Raw genomic sequence first — 17,821 nt, forward strand, 5'->3', positions numbered from 1 at the left:
CCAATATTATTGTGCAAGGAGACTGGAACTACTTACTCTTGTGCTAAGACATTTAACAAATTATGTTTTGTGGTTTCTAATTACAACAAAAAGAGAACCGAACAAAAAACTTGGAAAATAAAAAAAGTTCTTTCAAAGGGATACAGGGATAGAGCCATTCAGGTGAAGAGGACAGGGAATGCATTATGTTAATGACAGGTCCCCATGAAGATAGTAACACCTCATGCGTGCATGTATGTGTGTGTGCGTGTGCGTGTGTGTGAAGGGGGAGGGGGACTGCAGTTAATCCAAAGCACCTATAACCTTTGCCTTGAAAACGCTATGCTTGCTGAGCTGAAACACAACAGGAGCTCATTCCACTTCTTTCTAATATGCCATTGTGTAAAAACCTATTATAACTATATATATGTTGCTGCAGCATTTAATATTATACCTTGGCCATGAGCCATACATGATATAATGGTACTTGGGTATATCTGTCATTTTATTTAAGTAAACGTATGACTGAGAAGATGCACTGAACTACCAAACGACCTTCATGTCTCTCTACACGTGGTTAAAACCTGATCCCATCTACAGGTTATCTCTCTTTACACAGAAAACTGATAAAAAAAGTAAGGATTCGTCCATTTATCTCAAAACTAACCTTATAAAGAGGTAGGGATCATACCTGTTTTATAAAGTGATGAAAGTCTTTGTTAAATCAGCACATCGGGAGAAGTTCATCAGTCGTCAGCACTACTATGTGGTTTAATCACAGTTGTTTGATTAGAACAGGAGATCAGAAGGGAAGCGGCGTATTCTTCCGTTTGCATGAAATGACGGTGAAAAAAGTTGATGACAGTGGCTTTAAAACCAATCACGCAGATGACGGAGAACTCTTTAGGGGGGGAAGGTCAAATTGTCAGCTTGATGTAAAGGGAAATTAAAATGGAAAGGAGAAGGGCATGAAAGCATTAGCAAGCCGTTAAAGCCCACTGTAAATTATTTAATCAAAGCTGAGAGTTGGAAGAAAAATTACACTGAAATCATTTTAATTTTATTCAGCAGTCAGGGATTTGTTATATACTTAGTCAGGTGAATTAATCAACGCAAGACACACTCTTTCCTGTTTTCTTATTTTGGACATAATAATGAAACTATTAATGTTAAAAAAAATAGTATAGTTCATTAGCAAATTCAGCCTGCATTTATGTAATTCTCCTCTTTTGCATATGGATGAACATCTCTCACATTCAAGCCGTGACATAATGACCTCAGACGATGCTTGCCACTACCCGGTAAATCATTTGCATTTACCAGGCAGCGACGAGCTAGTGACAACATTCCCCTGCACCTGTAGGGATGCGTTATGCAGCGTCAAGCAATGTTGGACCAGAGCTGAAGGGGGGAGCAACAGAAGAGTGCAGATAGGAGTACAATGGAACCTAAGCAGTGTTTATATCGGATCAAAGGCCAGGGAACTGTGTATCTTAAGAAGCTAGTTGGCGAGCTAGTTAGCAAGCCAGCAGTTTGGTCAAAACGTTTTCATAATCTTAAGGCTCTTGTACTCTGATGAATAAACAACAACAACACGACTTTACACTGTCTGGCACGACACACACCTGACCGTGTTTCTTGCTGGTGGATACATGACTGACCTGTCTCAAGCCGCACCCTCTTTTTTTTTTATCCTCCAGTCGAAACTTTTGCTTGTCCAAGTTAAACTCGGTTTGTCTGAGGCAAGCAACAGAAGATCAACAAAAGACGTTGGGGGCTTAGGATGGGTCGATGACAACTTCCATCCCTGTTGTTGTGATAACTCTCAATTCCAGAGAGAGGAGACCAAAGGTACCTACTATAGCTTCAACTAAAGATTGTCAACAATCAGCACTGCAGCAGGTTTTAGAGTTTCCTTTTGGGCTGCATTGAGAAAAATCAGAGCATCGCACACCCACATAATACAGAGTGATTTTGAGCTAACAGAGAACATACTTTGTCCTCTCATTACTCTCACACATCCCCATAAAGTCAACCTCAAATAGACAGACCGGGGCAGAGGTGTGTGTGTTCAGGGTTTTCTCATCTAATCCTGACAGGACAGTAAATCACAGAGTTCGGCTGGTCTCAAATTAAACAGTGTTTGACTTTCAAATTCTAATGTTCCACCATTTGCCGTACTTGCCAGACTGTGCACACAGCGCCAGATTCACTGTAACAGAGGGATTTAGGAATTAAGCCGGGGATTTTAGAACAAATAATATACCACCCTAGTAGAAGCTTATAAAGACCTTACATCAAATAAGAATTCACTGGTGAAAAATTAAATGATGCAAAACATACAGAACCTCCAGTAAGTGAGCCTGTAGCAAGAATGCTGTAGTGCTTTTATTACTGCAGATAGATTTCATAAAGTAGTACTGTTTGCTTTAGCATGGTATTATAGATTTCTTTTTTTTCTCCTACAGACCTGCATTTCTCCTCAAATGAATGTGTTGACCCACAAGCTGTCACACGTTCCTTGCCATTGTTCATTAAATTCTTTACATCTCACCATCCTTCTCAGTCACTACTTGCACATTAATATTGCAGCTAAGCAGGGGAAGAACTATAGGTGGGTCAGTCTGTGTATGTGAGCAGTAACGCATGTGTGCGCTGACTGGTGTTAACAGTACAAAATGTGTGCGCGCCTTCATTTACTGAACGTTGAACCAGCAAAGTTCACATGCAACCAGTCCATTAGCAAATTCAGCTTGCATGATCCTGGATCCCCCACTCAGGCTTTTGACCCTGGTCTACTCATCTTCTGACATGCAGTAGAAACAGCCACAGCCACGGCGCTTTGTTAATATCCCTTTTCATTCATGCAAACCGCCACCGGAGCCTCAGCCTTGGTCTGACGTGCATATATGAATAAAAATGACACGCTAACTCAAAGCGAACACAGCACTGCAACAGAAATAAAAACAACTGTCTCCTATGCTGTGACAAGTCACGTACTAAAAGCATGATTTGAATGTTAAACACTCATTGACTTATGCATGAGCAAGGGGCAGGAGGCACTAACTGGAAATGGGATTACAATGCCGGTACCACTGCGAAGAATAATGCTGTCAGATGAATTGTAATGCACACTTAACAGACATTACGAACAAAGCCGCCTTGTGTGTTATTCCAGAGGGATTATTTGTCTCTGAGAGCATCTCCATAGGGACTAAGTGGGCTGTAAAATGGTTGATTGCATTGAAGCTGGTACTTATCTAAATGATAATCATATACTCAGCAAGTTTCTGAATTCACACACTTTCTCCAGTTTTCTAGAATAAATTGGGAACATACTAGAGGCCTCCATCCAAAAGCAAAAGCTAACTAATTCAACAGAATTTCCTTTAGTACAGCTATGGCACCATTCCTCCCATAAACCATCTCCTATGGGTGCAGTCAAGAGCAGAAAAGCTTCAGGTCAACTGAAGACTGTGTTCCAGCCAGGGTCCCGAATCCTGAAATCACCAAATGTGGGTAGATTTTCTGTTTGGCATGCTGAGCCTCAGAGGGATATTGGTGGGTAAATGTTCATACCAAAATTAGTAATGTAATAAAATATCTGGCATGATTACATCAAAACAAAACCGTCAAAGCGCTTGAGATGATTTGATCCGATGAATGGAGCTCCAGCCAGACCATTCCTCCAAGTTTTGCTCTTTTTTGGAGATACACACCCCATCCTCACTCTCCCTCTGATATCGTCCCACATGGACGCTGACACACCTGCATTGTGACTTGACAAAAATGTTGAACTTTCACCCAACAAGACCCCTTACGAGGTGCTGCTGCACTATATCCACTCAAAAACCAGTGCGTACACAAGGGACCTCATGGTGCATCTGATAAATGTATTCTTCAAAGGAAAAGAAATTTAATTCAATCAGCAAAGTTATGTCTTTTTTTTTTAATTTTCCTTTTTTTTTTAGATAAATACACATTGTTACTTTTGTTCTTAGTTCACGTCAGCATTTTCAATTACCACATATCAAAGCAAACTCGTTGATCCCAATCTTCAAAATTTGATAACAAATCAAATTCTTATCCAATTGCAAGCTGTGAATTCTGTACTGGTTATTATGAATATAAAACAATTAATAAGCTTGCAGTCTTTGACCAGGGCTTTTACTCATAATCATCGCCACAATGTGGCACTATGTGTGAGTGATGCCCGACACAAAAAGGCAGCAGGTGGGGGAGTTGTGACTACACCAATGACTTCACACCAGAGCTGGATGCCAGAGTGGTGGAGGAAGAAGGAGGGATTAAAAGTAGAGACGTGGATGCAGCCCTGACTATGTGCTGGAAAAGCAAAGTATAATATAGGAACACCCACCCGTTTTCCCGCGGGGTAGATGACATCAGGACGCCCTCTTCTCTTTTGGTTGTCATATGAAGCATTTTGTCACAGAAAAGCTTGCAGGTCTGTTAAATGCGAGGATTTGAATAACTTACAGGCTGAATTTTATGGTATTTTTAGCTTGACTAGCCACATTATTTACATTATTCCCTTCTGGACAAAACAAAATGTATTATCCAGCATGAACAGAATCATTTAACTGCCAACTCTTGGAATAGCGATGATAAATTCCACTACCCCACCTTGTGGTGTTTGCATCCAAGCACAGATTTACAACTTGTAAATCAACATTCAGGAACATGCTGTCACTGCGACCTAGTTCATGTCGCAGCGCCGCTCACATCCCATATCTGCCCGGATCAGTCAGTTAGCTCTGGCTAAACGGCAATGGCAATGACTCGCGCTGCTGCCCATGCCAATGCATGCTGGGTACACAGATGGAGAAGACAGAAGGAGAGAGAGAGAGTGAAAGAGAAAAGGGGTGGGGGTGTGGGGTGGGGGTGGTGAGAGAGTTGGAGAACTGATGCTCACGACAGATGTTTGCCACAGTTCCCTTATTGCAGTCGTAGTCTTCCTGGCACTTAATCAAACCCAAAGCAGAAGGAGAAGTACTACGACTTACATCTTGAAAGCTGATGTCTACACTAAATAATGCTGTTGCTTAATGGAGGATAATTAGCCCATAAATCATTAGACAATAATAATTATCAAGAACTTCTTCTGAAACAAAAAACACCTCCACTAACGCCATTAAAAACATGCTTTTAGGAAGTTAAACATTAACCGATAGGTGAAAAGGTGATATTTCATCAAACAAAGCCAAATGAGTGGAGCTACAGACAAAACCTCAAATTTATGGAGCGATCGTCAGAGATTTAAGGTACATTCAAAACATTTTAGAAATGTTTTGTCACCTTTACGAGTTTTGAGCGTGATCCTAGAATGTTATTGTCATCTATATAATTGTCATTTTATTCTACCTAGACTATGAGCATAACACAAACCTTTTATTTGGCAAGACTACATGAAAAATATTATAACATAACAAGAACATTATGTCAACATCCCTGTAACTCTTTGATTCCAGATTTTTAGCCGATATGATTGGACGGGACACATGTAGCATCGTGGCTAACTTTACCTACAGCTTCTTCAAATGGATAAAAGACAAATGTCTTCGCCTCATGTTTAAAGAACGGTTTGTGAATGTTTGTGATTTCCCAAAATGTCCTTATCGGGTTCATTTTTTTACTTAAAAAATTATTTTACAACAACATTCTGAAGATGCTCTGGGAACTTTTTGGGGGGGGGTTTTCCGATTATAAAAATGTCAATTTATAAAAACCTCTTCAGAATGCTGAAGTTAAAACGTCTTGCCCTACTGTAGGGAAACATTTAACCTTATAGGAATGTTACAAATGTAAAATAATAAACATCCTTAAAAGGTTCTTCAGCAATTGCATGAATATTTTCTTCTTCGTGTTGTAGAAATGTTCCTTGCCAGCTGGGAAACAAGTTGAATAAAGTTGGCTTAAAAAAAAAAAAAAAAGAAGAGAAGAAAAAAAACAAACAAACACAGGCAACGTGAGGATGACATCTTGGAAATTCTGAGGATCTTTTCACACAGTTTGTGGGTAAATCAGTGAGAACATTATTAAAAAAAAAAAAAAAAAAAAAAAGACCCAAAGCTGCAGTTTTAACTTTCCATTTTAACACCCAACAAAATCCCAACAAAGGCGATTAATCCCATCAGAGTATCTCAGCGGTGAAACATTGACAGTTCCTCTACCGTGACTACGTTTGATGAGACTGAAGCCGCCGCACTCGAGCAGCCATTTCGAATTCGATTTAGGCCACAGGCACGGCGAAGTTAGCCGCCCATCACAATGAGTAAAGATGTAATCAATGTACTCCACTGTGGAGCAAGTATTGGATTGACACACTTATCCTCCAAAGACAAATGGAGATTAGGGAAGCTTCTCTCGCCATTTCTTAAAGTGAAACCCACCACGCAAACACAATTACAGCGTAACGTTCTTGTTTTCATCAATACACATATGAACTTTGATTTCTATTTCATGCCTCAGTCCCGACACTCTCTTTATAGATAATAGTGGGTGGCTCTGACATTACAGTGCATGCCCCATCCTTCTGCTTTTTCAAATATCGTTTTTACACGGTTGAACAGATTGAACACCGAAGTGATTCACCACTCTCTGATCTTTTAACTTCCTAAAAATGAATCACAGTTTTCTACATGTTTTGAGAGCAGTTGTGGTGACTAACTTCATCTTCGGGTGAATGACTCAATCTTTGATAGGTGGAGGAGACACAGGCACTGTGCTCCGTCGGAGGAGACAAATGGGATGGATCTGAAAATGTTGTCGAACACGTTTCCTCCTCAGAAGAAACACAGTCGTCTTTCTTGTGTTTTTAAAAAAAAAAAAAAAAGGAGGGGGAAAAAATGTTTCCATGCAAGCAGGGTTGGTGGTTTGGAGAGAGCTTGAGATGTGGCATCTCATGGGTGGAGGGATGGAAACAGACAGCATCAGTGCTTCATTTATGAACCTATATTGTGTTTCTCAAATGGATTTTCCTTATAAATGAACAAAGTAGGTTGATGCTCAATACTCTGTTAAGTATTAACCCCCTGGACCCCAAAGCAGGATTTGAAAACCAAGTTTTCTTCCAAAAAAGCCAGAATTACACAGTTTATTATCGCAAAAAAGCAGCAGAATCACATATTATAGTGCTCAAATGAACAATGTGCAACATATGCTTCCTTTGGGAAAAGATAAGAGGTTGGAATTTAGTCAACATCAATTTAGTCAACGTCTCTCATTCAAAATGCTGTCAATACATTGGAAGAAAACCTAAAATGTCACATCTCATTGCAAGCTGCAAGCCACGATTGCCACGTTTTCACACACACACACACAAAAAAAACAACTTCCAGTAAAATCAGCATAAAAAGGAATCAACTGTCGTGACACTTGATTTGTTGACACGAACAATGCTGATGTAATGATGCTGCAGTGGTTGACTTTCTACGGCATGCCAGGATTCTGCAACACACCGGCAATGTGCAAACAGCAACCTGAGATCGCCGCGTAAAAGCAGCTGAAGGAGAGAAACAGCAGGTAGACGGTAGCAGCTATATCAATGACAATAAAACTACTGCAGAGTGCATTGTTAGTGAGTGAAGGGAGAAATGCAACACACACACACACACACACACACACACACACACAAAATAAACATTCAGATATTCAGTGGCTTCTGTGATTAAATTGAAAAGAAGTGAGACAATGTGACAGACAAATCTCTTTGCTTTGTCTTTCTGTCTCTCTGAAGAACACACAGAAATGCACACGAATCAATTGCACTGCTCGCAATAATCAATCCCAGGCCTCTGAGGAGTGCTTCACTTTATTACAAACTCCCTACTTCATCTCTCCGGCAATCTGGAAACATCGAACTCAAGTCTCATTCAGCCATCAACTCAACCTCCTCTTCACCACACACACGCAAACACTCACTCTCATCTCACTCCCTCTTTCCTAGACCGGCCTTCAGTGAAGAAGTTTGGAGTCTGGGCTGGGCTCAAGGTTCCCCTCTGACACACACTCGTGCAAACAATCCCACGTTTTTTTTTTTCTATTGGATTCATAGCAGCATGAAAACCTTCAATACTAGTGGAAACTTCATGTCTTATAACAGTGAAAATGAATCTTTTTTTTCTTTTTCTTTTTTATGACTACAACATAAAACCGTGGACCTAAGACGCACACACTCATACCTTCCAGTGCGCATATATACAAAGACATGAGCACCTTTAGCAAGTAAATGTGGGGCCTGCATCTCGAAATAATACCACTGTGAAACTGAAAATAAGGAGTAAGGTAGTTTTTCTCACCCTCGCAGATCCTGTCCAGCCGCTGGCGCTTCACTTTGTGTTTGTCGGCCAGAGCCATCCTGTTCCAAGTCTGAAACTCTCTCTCCTCTCTTGATTTTCAATCCACAGCTCCACCTTAAAACCCCCGAGTTCCCCAAATCCTCTGGAGGTTAGCTGGCTGATGTTCTTTGCCTAAAAGAAAAGAAAGAGAACAGAAAAAAAAAAAAAACATCACGGAAAAGAATATTTTTGAGGGCAATTCTAGAAAGTGACAGATCTGTTGATAAAAACAAACTAACAGTTACCTGGACTATTTAAAAACTGGACATCTGCAACATCATGGGAGGTTACGGCTCAAAATAAATAAAGATTATCAGCCGAAAATGATCTAAACTGAGATGTAATTAACAATATGAATTCATTTCTTTACTCCAATATCACGAGGGCTGAAGGATTTATCAAGATTAACCAACGGTTTAGGAAGGTCAATATTTGCCAAAGGCCAAATATGTTTGGAAAATACCTTGCTAATGAGGTATTGTGGTGCTGCAGAAATATCCCAGCATGCAAATGGTATTCTACACACTTACCCACGAGAATAAAGGTCCCTCTAATATTGTGAATCGTATCACATTTGCAATGCCAGTCAAAACAATCGCATTCAGATTTTTGTCTGAGTATCATTCAGCCAAAAAGACACAACTAAATACAGGTATTTTAATCTTGTGAGATCGATTGCGGTTTTGTAGTGATTTTTTTTTTAAACTCACAGCGCTTCTTCCAACATACAGTGCAATGCGTCTCCTGAAAAACAGAATTAGGGGCGAAACTCTATATGTCATCTGATCGAGCTGTCTGCTGAGTTGTGGCTTTTACAGAATAACCTCAGGCTATGTTTGAGGATTAGGGCTGGGTATGGAACTGGAATGCTTCTATGGCACCAAGTGAATTTCTCAAATTCTACAGAGCATTGAAAGATGTCTGAAGAATACAGAAAATAGGGGGTTGAAACTCACATTTTGGTCAGTCGGTTAACATTTCAATGTAATGAAGCTGTTTAGAGTGTGTGAAATTGTCAGGGAGCTGAAAGCGAAAAGATCTGTAGTGTAATATGTAATGGAATTCTAGTTTAAATGGATTTTATACAGTCACACACAGAGAATCAATCAGGCACTGGTATCACAGTCATGAGATACTGGTAATGAGCATTTTTGAATCACACCCACCATTATTGAGAGCATTCTTTCTTAGATATATTTGCTACTATTATTATTTCCATCACATCCCAACAAACGTTGGAATTAAAATCCAACAGAAATCTTGCAGTTGTCTCTGTTCCGAAATCTTGACAGTATCATTGAACTGCCATGCAAAACTAAACACATGCATTGCAGAGAGTTGACTCTCCACTAGAGGGAGAACAACTTATTTGATTCAAAGGAGGAAATGTCATTTCTGGGACCAGACCCCACTAACTGGGGGGGGGGGTATAAACAGAGTGAGTGAGTGAGTGAGTAAATGAGGCATTTTACCAAACGTTTATGTTCAATGACTGATGCTCCTCTAAAGAGCAATCGTCTAATTGGTTCCTGCTGAAGCCTAAGGGACGCGGCACAGTTTTTTAGGGAAAGGCAGACGGAGATAGACAGAGGGGAGGCACAATAACTCTCTCTCTCTCTCACACACACACACACACACACACACACACACACACAGAGGCAAATACACAAACACAATAGCACAGATGACAAGCAGAAATGTAGGCTTGTAAGCACACACACATATACACAAACACACACACACACACACACACACACACACACACACACACTGTAAGGGCAGCAAGTCTCATGGAGGAATGTGGGTCAGTTAGTCAGCAGACAGGAGGAGGTTGTATCAGCAGAATAAAGACAGAAGGGTGTTGGTGGGAGGGGAAGGAAAGTACATGAGAAAAAAACAGGATGAGTACAGTGAGATACCATCCTCCTCCTACATTTAAACTGCCTTTTTCTGCATTCATAGCACCAGCACAACCGTTTCCTTCTACTTTGCCTCTGGGCCCAATCCTAGAATGCTGCACTTTGAGAATGGCTCTCACTTGACTATTAATGTAATGATATATTGATATTTACGTGGTAACTGCAATTATAACAGTTATGTTTGCATGGAAGCCAGGCTATGCAATATGGCTGGATGATGAATTTTTATGTGACCAGCTGTTGGGGCAGGAGGAGGAGGTGGTGCACTGCAGCTGAGTTGATTTAAATGTAGTGGGGTGAAATTCCCCTGCATTCAATGCTCTATTTTTTGGGGGGTTTTTTTTGCGTGTGAGTGTGTATGTGTCTTTTTCTGACAAATACACCGCATGTCTTTCTTTAACCCAACTCATTCTGGCTTCCTTCATCAGTCAGCTGTGCTTCAGCTCTCCTCCTCCACAAGGTAAGCTTCCTGCCAAAGAGCTGAGGACCCACATGTGGGAGTCAGAGGAGAAGTAATTGAGCAAGAGGGAAAGCAGGAAACAGTCAGAGGCGGAGGAGTCACACTGCCTTGGCTATGAATAGACTGGAGAGAGACTGCATGTATGCATCTCTGACTCTTGTGCTCCAGAGCAACCACACTACAGGTCATGAGTGCATCTGGCCGTTTACTTATTATGAACTCTCCTGATGCTGAATTCACTTGTCTGACAACTTGACACAGGAAATACAAAGCTGCTGCTGCATCGCTGTCTGCAACTGAAAATCATCCAGTATATCAAACATCTTACATATTCTGCAAAAAGAAAGGAAACTATTCTCAAAGTTGTTTTTTTTCACGCTTTGTATCCACATTTCAGCACCTGGTATCAATATCATATCACAATATATCGAGATAAACTCATACTGTGAGCCATGGATGTAATGGCGGCGAGATTTCAGATGACGTTACAACAGCCGGTACACAGAAAGTTGTATTTTCAGCTCCATTTTGTCATTTTCAGAGTCATATCGTATAACTAAAATCACATCTTTACCCATGTAACATGAGAGATAGCGTGAGAGCCTTGCAAGCCCCACTACCACAGCCACACACAATACAGTGTAATAACTAGCCTCCAAAAATCATTTTTGTAGCCGAGTCATTGAAGAATGACTTCCAGGAATGACCCGCTCAGCAGTTTAACAGCTCCTTTTTACCAAAAACCCCATGTGGTATTATGATCTCATTTCCATTAATTCCAGAGACTTGACTCATGTAAGAAGGAGATCCACTTCATTTCCAGAGAAAGAAAAAAAAAAAAAAAAAAAAAGAAGTCACCTCCTCCAGTAGGTGGGTTGAAAAGTCAACAACTCTGAACAGAGCTCTCAGCCAGTGGAGTGCCAGAGAGGAAGCGCAGTTATCCACCATCGCTGCAGGAGTTTTGACTTGACTAAGTGCTGTTATGTAACTTAACAATAAGACGATTGACATGAGAGAAGATGCATCATTAGAGCTGCAGGACAGAGAGACTAAAAGGAGAGAGTCACACTGCTGAACAAATGTAAACTACAAAAGTACACAACTCCTGGGATTGTCTGACTCGACATCTAGAGGGCATGGGCTCTGCTACACACACACACACACACACACACACACACACGGCTGTGTTATTTGAGGCTGAATACATGTGTTCACTGGAATCCTGACAAGACTGTAAATGTTGCTAGCAATTCACTGGTTGTGAAATTCTGGGCAAGTACCCATGTTAAAAATAATAACTTAGCTGATTCTGATAGTGAGGTCTTGTTTATCACACAGTCGTCTGATTGGACAGCTCTTATCAAATTGACTTAATATTGTTATCTTTAATGCACCAAATACATTCCATTATGTGCATGTCTAGAGGGCACAGCATAGCACCGGGTCCATAGGGTGTGACTTTATTATCATCACTTTAAAAAAAAAAAAAAGCCTTGTCCTAATTAATTGCAGAGTGTGAATTTAAAAAAAGCCAAACTGCAAGATTACGTTGCCATCTTTAAATCTTTTAAGTGGGAACAGATGATAATTAATGTCGTAGCATGCCTAGTAAACCAGAAAAAGCAAGACAACAGCGACACAGACCATATACACCAATACATTAGCTGCACACGTTCCATCGAAGCTACTCCATAAAAAATGTGCCAGTGGTTTGACAGTCTTCTAAGTGGGCAAGATTGCTCATTTTTAAACCACTCTCGTTCTATTTAATGACACTACAGTGATTCCCCATCATCTACTGAGGTGCAAAATGGTACAAGGCTACCAGACAGGTAGGTGGTTAGTGTGCTAAATCCACATCTGCAGCACTTTGAAGTCTTTGGCATGACATTAAAATGTTAATTCTGCATATTCTGCTGCTCATTTTGGCTCATTTTGGAATCTTTAAACATCCTTACTTATCGTGTCTACAGTAGTATTAGGAGGAGACTTTTGATTTATGACAATGACAATTGGTCAACGCCAATGTTGCATTACAGCAAACGACTGTTATTACAGCCTGCCTCCTAGGGTGAGAGCGTTTTATGCACTGCTGGATTCAATGTTGTGAATGCAACATGCCATTATGTGAATGAGACAATTGTGCTAGAATTATGTACAGCGTGCTGAACAGCAATTCGTGCAACATCATGTTGCTCCTATTTTTCATATAGCACTTCTTGTTCTTGTTTGAGTTTTGTCTATAAACAGCTTTTGCATATGAATGAAGAAAATGTAGGAAAGAGACATAATTTTGGGACCCTCTGCTTTCCCCTTGTAGTCTCAGTGGTATTGACCATTCACATCTGAGCTGGCTTTGATTCCGTGCAGGTAAACAGTCGGTGGAGCTAGCCAAAGAGGCGCAGCGCATTGGCTGAAATGCAAATCTTGCATTTACATTGTTGCATTGTCTTTTCACTTCACCAGCAGCAAGCGAGAAAGCTCAACTCCCCAGTGACGGTTTGTATCTGCTGCCAAAACATTGTCCCCACCACATCCATGCACTGCTAGCCAATGAAAAGAATAAATCATATTTCTGAGGAGTGTTACTTGTGTAATACTGGATGATTTATGGGTAATGAAGCTCTTCAAACCATCAGTGTTTTCGCACTGTCACATATTTGGACTGCAGAAGTGTGAAGTTACACAGTAAAGCAATAATGTAGGTGCTAAATTCACCAAATTATTGAAAAATCACTCCAATGACAACTTCAAGAATAGAGCTTTTTGTTCTCTTGGCATAGACCTGAAGGGTGTTCAAAGTTCAGGGTTTTGTAACCCTTGATGTGTCTCTACCATGTCTCACTGTGCACAGTTACAGAGACAGAAACAGAAGCCAGATTTGAATCAAAATGCTCCAAAACCTCTGAGTAATACAACCAGCATTATATTATTGCACTGGCTCTAAAATTAACACCCACTACAAAGTAGAGTTTTCATTTAGCTAGTAAATCTCAGAAAATTATAATCATTTTTCATTCATCTATTTAGCTGCAATCTCTTTAAGTTTATATTCAGCGTATGTAAACCGCATACTGAAACAACTCTGTGTGCAACACAAAAACTATGCTTGGCTGCTGGATTGTCCATCTACCAGCCACCTTGTTGAATGACTCAAAACATTAATCTCGGTCCATGATGCTCCTCCATCTCACACCCAGTACAACTAGAAAAAAGCAAAAAAAAATTCCGGTATATCTCTGTTTCAGTTGTATTTGTGACATCAGCATTACCCACGCATTCTTAGTTTGTGAAGAAAAGAACATGAAAGCCAGACAGCCCAGCAGACCTTGTTCAAGTTAGTAATAAGGGAGTAAGACACAGAAGGAGGCAGAGGGAAGTGAAAGTGAGGGGTTTTCTTCCTGACTCAAGGGCCTGATTAAGACACCTTTGGTTTTGGCAAAGAGGTTGAAAAGGCCCAGAATGAATTGAAGTCTCGGTTTTGACTGAGTCATAACATTTGTTCTGCAAGTAGAACTGTTAAGAACAAGGAGGAGTTTCAGACTTGGATGACAAAGTCTTGATGTTTGTTATGTAGATCACAAGCTTGCTGCTTTTGACCGCAGTGAACTTATTTACCTTTGTGAACTTGATGACCATGAGCTCTCTCTCCCTGTCGCGTGCGCACGCGCGCACACACACACACACACACACACACACACGCGCGTCTGAGCCAGTGCAGGGAAGTATGTGTTTGCATCCATGTAATCGAGCTTGAGAGAAACATGGTGTCTTTTAAAGTACATTAATTTATCTTTTATTATTTTATTTTGTAATGTCTTACTTTACCCATCTGGCAATAAAGTTTCATCAACATTTTAGCTTTTATATCCATGCAGATATTCCAGATTTCGGAAAGGCTAACTTTGATCCAGAATTCCTGGCAGGTCCCAACACTATAACACATAATACAATATATATATTACAATGCAGCCATGGGCGGCATGGCTCAGGGGTAGAGTGGCCGTCTAGCAACCAAAGGGTCACTGGTTCGATCCTCCACCCGGTGACCATGTCAAAGTGTCCTTGAGCAAGATACTGAACCCATAATTGCTCCTGATGAGTAGGTTGGCACCTTGCATGGCAGCCTTCACCATCAGTGTGTGAGTGTGTGTGTGAATGAGTGAATGAGACGACACTGTAAAGCGCTTTGAGTGCCGCTAAGGTAGAAAAGCGCTGAATAAAATTGAGTCCATATAGATCAGAAAAACAGTGCTCGTGAGGGCACCTGACCCAGAGCTGCTGACCCATAATGTAAGTACTATAAATTACTACTGCAGTAAACTGTAATTTGATATGCTAAAGCTGCACTAAAAGTGTTAAAATTACTTCTTTCATTTCAGTTCCACTTTAAAAAAGTCTTGTTTCCAGTGTGTATGTGACAGAGATGCACTGGATACAACCTGCCTTTCAAGAGACAGTTTGACATTTTGGAAAATACATTTTCTTCTTTAGCCGAAAGATGAGAACCAGCACGCGGCTGTAAATCCATACTAAGCATCCAAACATAAGAGCGCTATTGATATTCTCATCTAACTCTTGGCAAGGAAGTGAACAGGGGTATTTTCACAGAACTATGTCTATCTTTAAACAACAGAAAGAACTGAGATGAGAAACCAGGCCTATTTATGAGAAATGCCATTGGAATGGACACCGGCTGCAAGTCACGTCTCATTAATGCAGCACATCATTGCACAGGGACACCAGTCAAGATTTGGAGGAAAACTGTGCAGCAGCTACGTACAGTGACTGCTTAAGAGTCAATGATTTATGTCCCTGAAAGTGCAAGATAGCAGCAAAGAAGAAACAGAGAGGGGAAGGTGGTTACGTTTTCTCTTCTCTCATTAATTGTATAGATGGGGCTCCGAGGGGCACGTAAAGCTGTCGCTCAGACCGCTGATTTACACTTTCCTCTTCCCTGCCGGCCTCTTTCTTCCTCCAGCCCTCACTGTCTAAATACACCAGTTACTGACATTTACAGCTACCCTCTTTCTACTGCTCCATCACCGTCACAATCCCCCAAGTCTGTCAGTCCATCTGCGTCTCTCTCCCTCTTTCTCTCTCTCTCTCTCTCTCTTTTTGCATGTCTCGTCAGCCTCTGGCAGATTGCGTCCTTTTCATTCCCCATTTCTCCTTTACACTGCTTTGCTTCTCTCTGAACCATTCCTCCAAGTTCCCTCCCCTCCCCCCCCCCCCCCCCCCTCCTCCCACTCTGTCTCTTCTCACAGGTCTAAATGAAATGAGACTGCAGCAGCACTAAATGCTGACTGGGGCTAATGCACAATTTTGTAATAATGCCTATTCGTTTAAGTCACCCTGCAAACACATAATGGTGACATTATTGTGCACGGCAGCCTGTTAGCTCTAACCCCATTGAGGCTTTCTGCGTGGCCTGCCTTCCTTCTCTCTCTCTCTCTCTCTCTCTCAAGCTTCTTATATCTAATGAACTAAAACAAAGTCTGGCATAACATCTCAACTGGGATAATTGGCAATTTATTTTTCCATGACACCACTACACAACACATAAAACTTACATAAAGTGTCTATATTTGAAAACTGGAAAGTACCTGAAACACGCATCTAAATGTTATGCTTGTTTTTCTTTAACCAGATTAGACACACACACACACACACACACACACACACACACACACACACAAAAACTATACGGTGCATTTATTGTGGTTATAAATCTGTCTTGCCCACTTCCCTCCTGGCAGTCAACATGATTTCTTGCGGCATGAAATAGAGAGAAATTAAATCATATGACCACAGGTGCTGTCTTACCTGTTTGGTTTTAACAAACTGGAGCATTTGCATGGTTAGTTAATTCATGTCCGTCTAATTTCACGGCCTTTGACCTTCATGGTGGCACCAGTGACATGAGAACCATGATTGCCGGTACAGAATTTGGTGCTAATTGGTCCAGCAGATGTTCTTCATTGACTTTCATCCTGTTTCACACAGGTAACCATATTTCTTTTATGAGCTCTTTGTGACCAGCAGAGAAAATAAATCCACATGTAAAGATAGCTTTGGTGAGACCATCCGTAACTAACACTAACATTAGTAGAATAAACACAGCTGTAAGTGCGGTTGTTGCAGAAATAGACTCAAAATCTGCTATTGAACAGGAGCACGCACAAGGAGAGTTTCTTGGGGGGGGGGGGGGGGGTTTGCCCTTCTTCAAACTGGTTTAGACCCCTGATGGCATCACGTGTTAAAACAACTTGTGTATCAAGACAAGTACTCCACCCTCTCATCATCATTTCAGATGGGAGGTGCAGAGCTCAACTTCTTAGCATGAGAGCAACACTGTCACAGATCAGTGGAATCACGTGAAACAGTCTGGAGCACTGGGACATTTCCCAGTTGCCTGAGGGTCATTTTGGCGTGCCACGAACAGTAAACCTCTCCAACAGCAAGCAGGAACAGGTTGGAGAACTTCTCAGAATATACGGATGAGCCATAACAACATTTAAGAAAGTGTGGTCAGTCAGAAGAAAAGGTAACATAGTGAAACAATGACCCGTAGGCTGCATATTCTAGGTCCTCAAGGATGTCATAGCTGTAAGTGCTTCTAGTGATCACACGACACTGAAGTCAGTATGTGTCACCTGGCAAAAAAATGAAACCTGGACAGAGAGTGATCTGAACAGCTAAGCTGGCTAACATGACACAGATTTACCTGGCACTGACAAACATCATGACCACAACGCGCAGATAAAACATAAAAATACAAGTTACAAAACACATGTAAAATAGTGTTGTTTTCCCCTAATCTTTTCCTGTCTGATTTGACCAGAAATTCAGATTTCTTGATGTACGTACAGTAATGTCGGGTTTATGGCTGCATTTTAAGTATTTTCTCTTGTTTATTAAAAATGCATCAGTTGACTGTAAGCAGTAGTAGCTGAAAAATACAGGTTGCTATGGGCCTTTTCTTTGAAAAGGTGAAGAAAGCAGAAGCAGCAGCTTCTCCTGCAGAACTGGAGATGGTGGACGGTTCAATGCATCTCTGCTCAAGCTAAAATTTTAACTTGATAGAAACCTCACGAAAAGGCTGG

This window comes from Aulostomus chinensis, chromosome 16, assembly GCF_037954235.1.
Source record: "Aulostomus chinensis isolate RoL2024-O1b breed Wild chromosome 16, RoL_Achi_v1.0, whole genome shotgun sequence".
NCBI classification, from domain to species: domain Eukaryota; kingdom Metazoa; phylum Chordata; class Actinopteri; order Syngnathiformes; family Aulostomidae; genus Aulostomus; species Aulostomus chinensis.